The sequence below is a fragment of the Pholcus phalangioides genome, unplaced genomic scaffold (assembly GCF_987345545.1).
Source record: "Pholcus phalangioides strain wild (caught in Gottingen) unplaced genomic scaffold, Ppha-v1.0 ptg000017l_1, whole genome shotgun sequence".
In the NCBI taxonomy this organism is placed as follows: domain Eukaryota; kingdom Metazoa; phylum Arthropoda; class Arachnida; order Araneae; family Pholcidae; genus Pholcus; species Pholcus phalangioides.
This window is the reverse complement of record NW_028301610.1, coordinates 11546694-11558617: the sequence shown is the minus strand read 5'-3', so window position 1 is coordinate 11558617 and position 11924 is coordinate 11546694. Positions and strand designations below refer to the sequence as shown.

The window sequence follows — 11924 nt, the reverse complement described above, 5'->3', positions numbered from 1 at the left end:
CGGAGATTCCACGAAATTTTATCGTGATAGCCGTTTACAAGACCTTTGAAATATGAGCACATTGCTGGGCTCTGGTTGTGACGATGTCCCGTTTTTGGTGTCAATGGTATATATATATGGACTATAAAAAACTTCTACTTCAGGCCACCGGTGGCCCACCTAGACACTGATTAGCGAAAAATGAAATCGGCATTCCACTATCTGAAACGATGATCGTAATTCTCATTCGTTTTAGACATTCTTTCTAATCGTGCAAACAGTTGGTAGGTTATCTACAGAAAAATCAGAAATCTTACCGACCAGTTTCCACTGTGTGGGTAAATGGAATAATTCATTAAAATTTTCTGAATTTCATTAAATTATCAATATTGGTCGAGTGGTAAAACTTAGCAAATTTCCCAACAAAAGGGTTTTTTTTTAACAGACTGATAGTCACGGCTATTATTGTACGGAACTGATCAAGCTCTAACTTAGTCAAATCAATTTATACAGTCGATGCTCGTTATAACGACCGGTAGGATGTTCTAAATTTTTCCACAGAACTATCATATATGTTTTACTTTCGATATAACGTCCGTTTTCGTCGGGAGATGAAGAGACCATTGTATCGAGCGTCGATTGTAATTAATGGTTGCAAATAAACTATAAAATTATCACACAATAATCGCTTTTTTTTTAATTTAAAATTTTACGATAACTCACTGTATAGTCATCGGGAGGGCTGCCCAACCCCTGTGATTCACCCGCCTCATTAAATGTGGCCCCGTGAAATGCAATACGTTGAAGACCTGTGACCTCAAACCTAATTTTGTAAAAGTGAACAGCGTCACGTTCCCAGATTACTTATGTGACCTCATGTGTGTGGGGTGCAGTTCACATCACTTGAGTGGCCGTGACGTATTTACAGATCGTTTAAGTGGCTCGCGGCACAATTACAAATCACTCGAGTTGCCCATGACACAGTTCCAGGTCACTCAAGTAACCCGCAGTATATCCAAAATTATCACCGCGGCACATCTCCAGCTCATTCAAGTGACCCACTGCACATTTCAGATCACTTGAGTGACCCGCGGTATATTTACAGAGCACTAAAGTTGCCTGTTGATCCGCAAATGAGCGTTCACATTTACGGATCAACCGAGTAACCTGCGGCGCTATTCCAGATCACTCGATTAAGTGGCCCGCAATGTCTTAAACGTTGAGCACCCTTGGACTAGAGTAGGATGCTTAACCTTTAGGAGAGTGCGGGCCACTTCATGGGTTTGAAAACGTGTCACGGTCCACTAGGGCCATATTCACCCACGTGGTTTAAACTGTCGTCACAGTTTTCGGTTAAGATATCAACAGATTGGTTAAAAACCTGAATTTAACCAATCCGTGTCGATCTCTTATCAAAAAATTGACTAGTTTAAACCATGTCGGTGAATACGGCCCTTAAGTGAGCTGGTTTTAACCGAGAAACGACTAACTAACGAGACAGATCCGTGGTCCTGGCGTGTTGCAGTACCGACCTTGAAAAGAAGTACCTGTGAGGGAATGTAGGAGGAGGTCCCACAAACAAATCAGGGTTTTTTAGTTTTCGGTTCTATATTCCCCCCATGATGGTAGCGGTAGTTATGTCTTGCTATAGGCCATACATGCTCAACTCATGGCCCGCGAGCCAAAAGTAGCCCTTGGAGCCATCTCGTGTGGCACATTACCAGATCACTTAAGTGATGTGAAACTGCTAACGGCACATTCTCACTTGAATTATGTAAAATGCCGTATAGTCCCAGATCACTTGAGTGCTCACTTAGCACATCCACAGATCACTTTAATCACCGCACATTAAAAGATCACTTGGGTGGTCTGGGGTGCTGTTCCCCAGATCACTCGGGTGATCCGTGACACATTCTCGCTTCACTCTGGTTGTCCGCGACACATTCTCACTAAACTCAAGTGACCCACGACACACAGTTCTAGATCACCTCAGTGACCCGCGGTACATTTGCAGATCACTGGAGTGGCCCGCACTCCTCAAAAAGTTGAGCACCCTTCCTATAGGCCTACATATGACTTCTATCATTAACGAGAAATTCTTCAGTTTGCTGTGCTTAGAAAATTACTGGGATGTAGTCCTAACCAGGGTGCTAAAGTAATTTCGGGACTCCTTATAGCCCCGACTTTACATATTTTCTGGAAGAGGGAAATCGGCATCCAAAGACTCATTCGTTATCAAAACACACAGAAATGTTGAAAAATATCCAGTCAAAAAAATACACAATTGTACACACAATAATTAGACACAAAAATTAATAAAAAATTTTGAATCGACGAAAATGCCAAAGTGATGAAAGACGTAATTTCAAAACTAATAAAAAAAATTATGGCGTAATGATCTGAGAAAAAACTAGTGAAAAATTCATAATGGGCGAATTAAAAATGAGAGATATATAATTGAAAGATGTAATTCCAGCACCAATATCAACTCAGAATCGATGAAAATTCGGGGAATTAATGAGGGAAAAAGTTCCAGAATCAAATTAGTTGAAGCCCAGACAGCTTATTTACTACAAAGAATGTATTGCAGTAAAACCCCTCTTTTATGATTTCTTTTGTGCGCAAAAGAGAGGTTTTACTGTATGTATATCTCAATATTTTTTTGTATGTTTTTTTCACCACCTTCATAAGTGCGCCCTTCCCCAAACCGCGGGGCTCGATGCGACCGCACCTGTCGCACACTCCTAAGGGCCGCTCTGGTCCACTTTTAGGCTTTGATCGAATGGCCCTTGGAACCAACAGAGCAGACATGAATTAAGGCGCTTATTTTCAAAAGGGAACGTTTCCATAATTTCTAAATTTACAGTAGAAGTTTAAAAACTTTCTCCGGGATGGAACTGCTTTACAACAACGTGAAATAGCCCGACAGGTTTTATACGAGAGTGGTTTAAAGATAAACTCCCTTGAATGTTTATCAAGAAATAATCTACTTCCACAAATTTTGGAAATGTTACATTTTTATAAAATTGAGATCCGAACCCAGATTGAGAACCATTGGGCTATACTACCCAAGTTTGACAGGCTGTATCCACGTGCGATGGCTTTGGCTAAAATTTTTCAATGACCCGCCTCTGTAATTTAAACAGCAAAAAAGAAATAAATACCTACTTAATATATTCATCCCGAGCCCCGTCAGCAGTGTATTCTGGTAATATCAGCACCATGTTTTTCCATGGCAAGCTCAGAACGATTGTGTGCTTCAAACGAGGGAGAGAGTGACCATAAGTCGATGACCGAGATGATTTTATCGCACTGAATTTGATTGGACGCTGCATGAATACGAGGGGTGGTGTTTTGTGACTGCCAACTATTGGGGGAGTGGTGTCGATTGTAAAGCTTCAGGCTGCCTAGTTGCTCAACAATGAACGACATTTTTAGCATTGTAATAATAATCTGGTTTACAGATGCACTTTCTAACATGAGTCGATATAAACAGAGTAGAAGTCCGGTATAACGAGACTCTTGTTGTAACGAGTGATTTGCAGATGATTGTCGAAAATCTAATGCTAAATAAACCAAAAAAGACATTCGTTTATAGCGTCAATAAAAACGCACCACTTTCCTTTGGGGCCGTTTTAAGTATTACGAAGCAGAATTTAGCCATTTTTTACGTCTTCCCGCCTAGTCAGCAAAATTAGTACGCTGGGCCTAGACTAGCAGTTGTCTCAACTAAGGCGGCTTAGGCGCCCCCTCCCCAGAGGAGTAGGTAGGAGAAAGACATGGGTCCCCCCTATAAGAAATAAAAATTACATTTAATTTAAAAATTTTAATTTGAAATATTTTTGTTAAAACATTGGAATATTGAAGAATAAGTGTATACCTTCATATTATGCTTTTTAAATTACTTTCTGTATAAAAATCTCCACATTTTTTTCTGAAAGCTAGTAATTCAAGATTTCTGTGGAAGATTTACTGCCCCCCCCTCCTCGAAGGTACGTTCTGCGTAAGCCCCCCGGGAGCCCCTTTCTTTCTTATCCGATTAATTGAAAGCCTTTAGAATAGACATTACGGTAGGCTACATCTAGGATTGACACAGAAACGTCGCATTTTATACCTTCTCTTCCTATTCTTAAGTTTTTCCAACGTACACACACCTACATACGAGATATATCCAGGGCCGGACTAAAAGGCAGGTACGAAGGGTACCGTGAAGTTTAAGGGGCCGCAAAAGGAGATAAAAAATATTTTGATCACATTTTGACTTCAAATTCTTAAACAGAATTTTAAGCTAACACTTTAGGATAGAGAACCTCTAACCCAACCAAAGCCAGTAAGGCTAGTGCAGGTGGATCTGGTTCCCGGGCGCTGGACCAGAAGGGGCAATAAATTCTTATTTTATAATCATTTATTAAAAATTACAATAGGGAGGAATAATGCATGCTTACCCGGCAAAAAGAGTAGTTTATCTAGTTGCGACCCTGGGTAAATAATCGGGACTCTGATCCTGACACACACACAGCTTTCAACCTTCAAGTGCCAAAGGAGTAAGGAGACTAAGCAATTTTTTTGCGGAGAAGAGTATTGTCCTAATTTATTTCCGAACGGCTTTTGAAATTGTTCGATTACACTATAAAAGTTTAATAAAAGTCGTTTTTCATAAAACTTGAAAAATGCAACCGAAGAGAGTATCTGTTACATCCGCGCAAATGTAACTAATAGGCTTGTTGGTTGGGTTTTTTTTCCCAAGTTTTGTGAAAGATCTTTTACAAAACTTTGATAAATTCCGGCCTGGGACAATGAACAGCTGTGAACCCAAAAAATAAATTTCACGACTGGAGAGAGTCTTGCTCATTCGCTAATAACAGAAAAAAATTATCTAAAAAGACGATTTTAATGCATGGGCGGAGAAACTGGGGGGCGTGGGGGAAATTGCCCCCCAGCGTCAAAGGTGGAGGCGACTGATCCAATGTATATATGAATTGACATCATCATCATCGTCTCCCCCCCCCCCAGACTTCCAAGTCTATCTCCGCATTTGTTTTAATGTAAAGCAGAAATTTTCTACAATTTGACAAAGCACAAATTTGAAATTCTCCTCTAAAGAAAAGTCCGTTATATAACGACAATTTCTTTTCCCGTGATTGTGAGCTCTCGTTACAACGAAATTTTACTTTATTAAAGGAATAATTATAGTGAAAATTAATTGAAAATTTGTTTTTTCAAACTGAAAATATTTTTTTATCACCACACTCATGGGGCCCCCACATCCTGGAGTAGGGCCCCTAGGCTGGAATCTTTTGCGGGCCCCCCGACCAGACTTGCACGGGCACTTTTATGATGGATTTATAGCGTAAAAAACAAAAAAATAACGAAAATCGTCCCGGGCCCCAGGGCTGGAGCCTTGCCAGCCCATCCCCTTGGGGGAGCATGACCACACTGCGTGAAACACTGCTTCGAAATAACGGTTCCCCGAATAGCGGTTGAAAATCGCAATCGGCACTGACAAGCCATAAAACCCGCCAACTTGGCAAGCATCTTGGCAAGAAATGAATGCACTCGCCAAAAGGAAGATTACGCAATCCAGAAAGAGCGGGAGGTTGAATCGGAATGAGTCTTCCTCGAGGTCAGTCATGACGTGTGATGGTTGTTTCATGGAATGATTCTCAATTAACACAAATTACCAATTAACTTTTATGTTCGGCCATATGCAGCTTAGCCGAAGAAATTTGAGGTACGTAAAGTGCAGGAAAAACAATCACGTTGTTGTTGTTTTTTAAATCTTAAATCGCTAATTATTCATTCACTAATTAATGAAATCTAGAAATTTGGGAAATTTCATGAACTAGATAATTTTTTTGGAATTGAATTTACAAGTAATTTTGCAGATCAGGTAAGAAATTTGTATTATTTTGATGTAACAATTAAGTTTAGGTTTCCTTTGTTCTTCCTCTTATCAGAACATACATTTTGACTTGTCACTTTTCTATGACTGTCAAACCCAACCCCAGTCATCTCTCTTGACCTAATGACCAGTTTTAATAACTTTTCGGTAATTAATTTTATTAATTAGTTATTAATTTTTTATACATAACTGAGCAGAAAAAAGGATACTAAAGCATTTTTACTCTCGAAATGCTTCGATGCGGCTCATTTAAAATTCAATCAAAATTTTAAAACATTTCACAAACGTCAAAATCGTTATCAGAGTAAATTTTAATGAATTGTCATTCATCAAAAAAATGTTATGTTTAACCGTATAATTGGTGACATCTTGTATTCGCAAGAATGTCAGAACGTGCCCGAGTGACGTCAAATTTTCATCATAATTACTGATAATTATTTTTTACCCATTGTATCGATTCCATAATAAATTGAATTATTTTGGGATAAATTGTAAATTGATTTTGCGGATTACGTAGACAATTTAAATTAATTCGATATGAAAATTATTGCCGTAGTCAAGTTTAGTTTTGTTTCTTCATTTTACAAGTAAACTCTGGTCTCTCTTGATCTAATGACCAGTTTTAATATCTTTTTCATTAATTTCACTGTTTTTAGTTATTTATTCATAACTGAGTAGAAGGACCGATATTCAAGCATCTGCCCTTGAAATGCTTCGATGCAACTCGGTTTAAATTTTGATTGAATTTTAAATATTTTACAAACGTCAAAATCACTATCGGAGTAAATTTTAATGAATTACCATTCGCCAAAAACCTTTTATGTTCAACAATATCTTATATTCGTAAGAATACTCTAACGTGCCGAGTGACATCAAATTCATCAAAATTATTTTAGTTTTCACAGTAAATAAAAAAATATTTTTCAATAATTTTTGATCCATTGAATCCCAATGATTCAATTGAAAATAAAATTTTTTGGGATAATTGTGTGTGTAAATCAATCTCGCAGATCAGGTAAGTAATTTGTATCAATTTTATGTAATAACTAAACTATTATACTGTATTTTTGAAGTTTTTTGTTTCATCATCTAAGTAAACTTTGATTTGCACTAGTCACATTCTGTGAATCCCGGTCATCTCTCTTGACCTAATGACCAGTTATTAAAAACTTTTCGGTAATTAATGCAATTGTAGTATGGCCTACAGTATATTAATTTTCTATACTTAAAAGACCAGAAAAAAAACGACATTAAAGCATTTTTACTCTTATAATTCTTCGATATTGTCCATTTCAAATTGAATTTCAGATTTTACAAATGTCAAAATCATCAGAGCAAATTTTTATGAATTATTTTTTCACCAAAAAAATACTTCATATTCAACCTTATCTTATATTCGTAAAAATATTTAAACGTACCGAGCGACGTTAAATTCATCAAAATTATTGTTTAATTATGATATCAGTGTTTCCACAAAAAATTAAATCTCTCATTCAACCGGATCGTGTTCGTAATGTCTTGTATCCGTGAAAATATGCAAATGTTGTGACGTCATAAGAGCATTCAGCTTTATATACTGCAAAGTAGCTTGTTTCGGTTTATCTTTCCAGGTATCGAGTGCGTGGTTGTTATTCGTCAGTTTTGCGATAATCGTTGAATTAAATGGACGAGATTGCAACAATATCGAATTTATATTACGCATTGAAAGACTGGATGATGGAATACAACATGCAAATACTGCTGGTTGGAGATTGTGAAAGAAATGGTCTTCAAATTGTCGAATCTACGCCGATCATCTTTGAAATTTTCCAATTAATGTTATTTATTACTGATCGATCATTCATCAGCTGATTTCTACAAATACTATCGAGCATGGTGGTTGGAATAGCCTAAGCAGAGGTGAGTAAAATTAATGAATCATTAAGCCGATTGCAATTACATTACAATTCTCGAAAACGTGATACAGATTTGAATCTTTAATTATCCTTGACATCAGTTTTTTCGAGTTGAAGCAAAAAATAATCGTAATATAATAGGTAATGGGCCATTTAAAAAATCAAGGTATTTCAGAGATTGTCTTTTGACTTGAGTCGGCATCTGGCGAAGGTTTAACGAAACGTCTTAAAAAATTGGCTTGTATTTGGGTGGCTTTCCAGCAAAGGTGAAGAGATCAAAGCCGTGTATACCATAACTGTTATTGTGTTGGTGGAGTCGATTGCTTTGTTGCTGTATCTCTGGGTCTGTTTCTTGCGAATTGGTTGTATTATTAAAGTCAACTTTTAGTGTTTGTTGTGACAAAGGTTATTATAATTTAATCCAATGTTTTTGTGTAAAAAATAAAGTTTACTTCTGTTATTGCCATGTCCATTTAAATTCAGTTAACTGTATTAAAATAATCTTCGTCATTCGGGGTGGCGATTACTGATTACCCCGGCTTTAAAAAATACAATAGAAATGGGTAAACATGGTAAATTATATTATATATTGAGTACATGTTTGTCTTTCCCAGAAAAAATTAAAATGACAGGCCTGGATATAATCAAAATGTGCATAGAAGCTTTGGGTTTAATATAGGATCCTATGGGTTGGGGGAGGGCAATGGAACAAAAAGTTTGGGAAACTATTTTCTAGAACAATGGTTCTCAACCTTTAGAAGACTGCTGCCCGGTAGGATTCTTTTTTTGAGTGAGTCATAAACATAACTAATCGGAAACGAAAGGATATATGAAATTATGAATCAGGACCTGGTTTGACTCTTCCATGGCCTGGTACCTGACCGTGGCCTAGTGGTTGAGAAACTGTTCTAGAACATATAAAATGTTTAATTTTTTTTATATATGTCACTGGTGGTATTAAATTGATAAATCTATAGCAATTATCTTGTATATAAGGAGCAATAATACATGCTTTAGTCATGATATCGCATTGTGTAAGGTGTAGTTGGATTTGTTTGAGTTAGTTTTACCAGTATATGACAAACCAAATGGTGGTCAAAATTAAAATACAAGAACTATGAAAGCTTTTTCTTCCGTAAAATATTACATAATTTGACTATTAAACTGCTCTAAATTATCAGAAATGTATTTGTATTGGTATAGAGCAGCTCAAGGGTTCCAAAATTTTGAATATGAAAAAGAAGCTTGTGGAGAGAATCTTGTATTTATGAAGGCAGAGGAGTATAACAAGGCAACTTCCGTGTATGACTAAAATGGTTTACCGAAACTGAATCCCCAACCCTGATGTTTTGTCCCTGATAGGGGGCCAAGTACATGGGTGAGTGATTGAACTGCCTAGAAGACCTACTTGCTTACCAGCTCACTCACCCTCTTACTCATTTGGCTCTGTACAAGGCAAATTTTCCAGATTCCGAAAAATTTGTTCTCTGAAATTTCACATCTGACATTTCGCCTGCCCTGACCATATGATAGACTGTATGAGTGGTCAAGTGAGTGACTATACGAATAACCAAGTGAGTGACTATATGAATAACCAGGTGAGTGATTATAGTTAAGTGAATGACCAAGGGAGTGACGTAACTCTCACAATATTTATACAAGGGATAAAATTTTGGGTGTGAAATATCCGGGACACTCTGAATGTCTAACTCACTTGGTCACTCATGCAGTCATTCATACGATCAAGGCAGGTGAAATGTTCAATCCACTTGTTCATTCATATGATGACTGTCACTCGTGCAGTGATGAAATGGGGGCAGGCGAAATGTCGGGGTAAATGTTCAACTCACATGATGGCTCACTTGGTCACTCGTACGATAAGGGAAGATGAATCGGTTTCCATTAACCTAATTTTCTTCATAGCAGAGAAGTGGTAATTATATCATGTGAGCAGGGATTTACAGGCTCAGACTAATAATCTTATTCCCAGTAAAGGGTACTGAACATAATAGGGCACAATTCAGAGCAGGCCTGTAGCTAGAAATTTTGTTCGGGGGCAAAGTGATGGGAAAAAGATGGCCAAATTTTTGTTCTTTTTTCAATCATTTTCTCATATTTTGGGTGAACCAGACCCCAGAAGTCCTCCCTTGCTACGGCCTTGAGTCAGGGATATACAGTGTGACATTATACCCTGGGTATATCTGTTCTCACCAATGTTTCGTTGCGTCAAAGCTCCTCATTGCTATAGGATTTGGCGAATAGGAATATTCCATAATGGATTTGTATATTGTTACTACGTTTGTCACTGACTGATTTAAAGAGTGTGCGGGAGAAATATTTGCGGGGGGCACATGGGACTTGTACTCAGAGATAATTGAAATTCTAAATATTTTTTGATATTTTGTTTTTTTTGTTAAAGAATTAAAAATTTAATAATACCTTCATATGTTACGTTAATTAATTTCTTTTAATGTAAATGGTTTTGGAGGTTAACCCACAATTTCTCTGAATGTTCTTAACCAGTGGTTTCACAGTGGATGGCTCTTGATGTTTGTTTTCATCAGTTTAATGAGTCTGCAGGCAATGGGTTCTTGTTCTCAGCAGTGGCATAAGAGCCCTGCAGACTGGGTAGTTGCCTGACTTCACCCCTTTGGTGCTAAATTTGTGAAACTATAAAGAATTGATTGGCCCTTGTATCAATGACGTTGCTCTAACATGGCGTAGTGAGATTTTTACTTGGCAATTTAAACATTCATCCTAATATGTCTATCTGAATGGAAATTCAAAATCTGATAGCACTTATTAAATAGAACATTTATATATATTTATGAAATTAATTCTTCAAACTGTGCTGTAGTTGATAAATTCTTTTCATATTCGTGATTTTGTCTCATTAACATATTCTATGTCTTTAACCCAGTGGCTGTATTGTTACATAGTCCTGTCAGTTTTTTTATGGGTAATAAATGTCACCATAATGATTGTCTCTGAAAATTTTTTTTAAACTTTCTTTTTAAATCGGTTTTATTTGTTCTTGAAATACCAAGTTATTTCTCTTTGAAGTAAATTAAATATGAAGTCATTTCTCGAAATAATTTTATAATTCTCTGCTTTAGTAATTTTTAAATGAAGAGTGAAGTGTGTGAAGTATGGAAAAGCAGAGAATTCGATTTTTTTTTGGAAATTTGAAGAATATAAATAAAATACTATATGTGAAATGGAAATACTATTTATGCAATAAGTAGTCAATTTGAATGGAAGGTTGACCATAAGTATTTTACTATTAGCATGTATTAAACTTCCTTTGCCCCTTTTAAATGGAGACAGTGTCATTAGTGGGCAAATGTGTTTAGGCATGCTATAAACTTCATTTCCTAAAGTTCTAAAATAACTCTAGGGAACCTCTAACGCAGTGTTTCCCAAAGTGGGCAATACCCCTGGTGGGCGATGGAATGGTCCAAGGGGACGGTAGAACATACTGATTTAACATAGGATCCTATGGGTATACTTGAGTTGGGGGGCGATGAGAGGAAAAAAATTCTGATGAAGGGGGTGATGGAACAAAAAGTTTGGGAGACTATGCTCTAACGTAAAGGGTATTCATTAGGAAAAGTAACACCTTCCCTCCCTAGCTCATCAATCTATCCACCTCACCTGGTCAAACACGAGAACACTTTTTCGAAGTATATGGACTGGAATGAAAATGTATAGTAAACACAAAATGTAAAAAAATTTAACATCTGTGGTAAGCACAAGTTGTCGAATGCTGTTGATTTTTGTCAATACAATAGCTTTATAATGGTAGATATACCAACAAAATATATGTGGATATCTTTGATAAAAAAAATCAGTTTTATTCTTCACAGAAGTATGAATTCGAAACTTCCAGAGAATAAACAGCAAGGTAATGATGATATGTTGAAAATTATTACTAATGAAAAAACGCCCATCAAGACTTGGTAAGTAAAAATCAGACGATCATAATCGTCAAAAAACTTATTTTTTCATCTGAAATAAGCTCTACACGTGTGAAGTACTTATTTGCTCAAAAGAAGTTATATTCATTTTTACTAGAGCCAGAATTATATGTAAATACATGTTTTCAAAAAGTGTATAAACAGTTTTCGAGACTTATTTTTTTTACAAAA

General features: G+C 36.6%; 1 long non-coding RNA gene across 1 annotated transcript; it reads left to right on the top strand.

Moving 5' to 3' along the window:
- Positions 1-5570: 5570 nt before the first annotated feature.
- LOC149072375 (uncharacterized) lies at positions 5571-11705 on the top strand. The gene is made up of 3 exons (XR_016194520.1): positions 5571-5710; positions 7492-7780; positions 11643-11705. It is a non-coding gene; the product is annotated as an uncharacterized LOC149072375 (long non-coding RNA).
- Positions 11706-11924: the final 219 nt, after the last annotated feature.